Source organism: Cariama cristata, unplaced genomic scaffold (assembly GCF_000690535.1).
Source record: "Cariama cristata isolate BGI_N322 unplaced genomic scaffold, ASM69053v1 scaffold44751, whole genome shotgun sequence".
NCBI lineage: Eukaryota > Metazoa > Chordata > Aves > Cariamiformes > Cariamidae > Cariama > Cariama cristata.
Genome location: NW_009600688.1, coordinates 2839 through 4174, shown reverse-complemented (window position 1 = coordinate 4174; position 1336 = coordinate 2839).

Here is a 1336-nt window from a genome sequence, read left to right as displayed (position 1 = left end):
TAAAGAAGATTATCCTGCTAAAACAGTAGTGAGCTTAAGCAGCCATTTAGGATGTGCTTGGCATCACTAAGCGCAATTTGGCTACAGAAAATATTTCTGAATCTTCTGGTTGTTCTTCAGTAAAGCTGAATGTCTATCCAAAAGCAGCTAAAGACCAGGCAGATGAAGAAATGATTTGCACTTTTTCAAGGGAGCAGGGATCTGTAGCGGGCGGTTTTAGTATCTGTTTGCCTGTTCATTTATTTTTCAGCAGGGGTAGCAGCTGACTCCTCATTTTGCTTACCTTCCTTTGGGCAGTGCCCCTGGCCCTGGAGGGGGTTGTCCTGTGGTAACATGCTGGTGAAGCATCTCCTACATCCTTTTGAAAACTGGCATCTTTGCTAAGTCCTGCTTGATTTGCAAGGTGGCAAGGCTTACTGTGAGGCACACCTTCAGTGGCATTTGGCAGACACTGTTGCTCTTTCTGTTTGCCATCAGGCAACCTTGCATCCGGAGAGGATTGAGCCTGGTGGGAGCAGAGTAGTCTCTGAGTGTCAGGTTGTTAATACCACTCTGCTGGCACTCACGTGTGGCAGTGCTTTAAGCTGACCCTACCAGCTTGATGTAAAAGCCATTTCTGGTATTAATATTCTGACCTGCCTTGACAAGCTGATGCTGTTGGGTGCTACCTAATCCTGCTTGTCCCGCTCTGGTTAGCTAGTGGCTCTACTGAAAAGGAGGTGGAGGTGGTAGTTCTGGTGGACAACACGCCGGCCATGACTCAGCTGCAGACCCTGGCAGTGCGGGAGGAAACAGCACACAGGGCTGCATCAGTAACAGCGTGAAGAAGGTGGTTTGTACCCCCCAACCCCACCCTCATAAGGCTCTGCTGGGAGCCCTGTGTCTCGTTTGGGGCCCCATTTGGATAAGAGAAAATCCTTCGCTTTGTCACTGTGGTGAAGCTAAAACTTAGCCACAGGATCATAATCCATGATCATAGCTGTTGTTTTCCATATTCAAAGAAATCACATTTCAAACAGTTCAAGGTTTTATTACTATGCGTTTATGTATTTACAAATCCTTTGTCTTTTTAGAGAAAATAAGATTTGGTACTTGTCTGTTTATAGATGAGGGGTTCGTGGCTCCCACATAGGTTTTAATATTTTGTGGATTGTATTCAGAACCTAGCCCTGAAGTTTGTTAGAATTATATGCTGAAATTGAAATTGTAAAATGAGGTTTTGTTAATTTTCAAAAATACTGTTCATAATGTCATTATATTTCTTTAAAATGGCAGAAGATGACTTGTTTGTTTCTCAATATCAGATCAGTTTTGCTTAGTTTACAAATAAAAAATG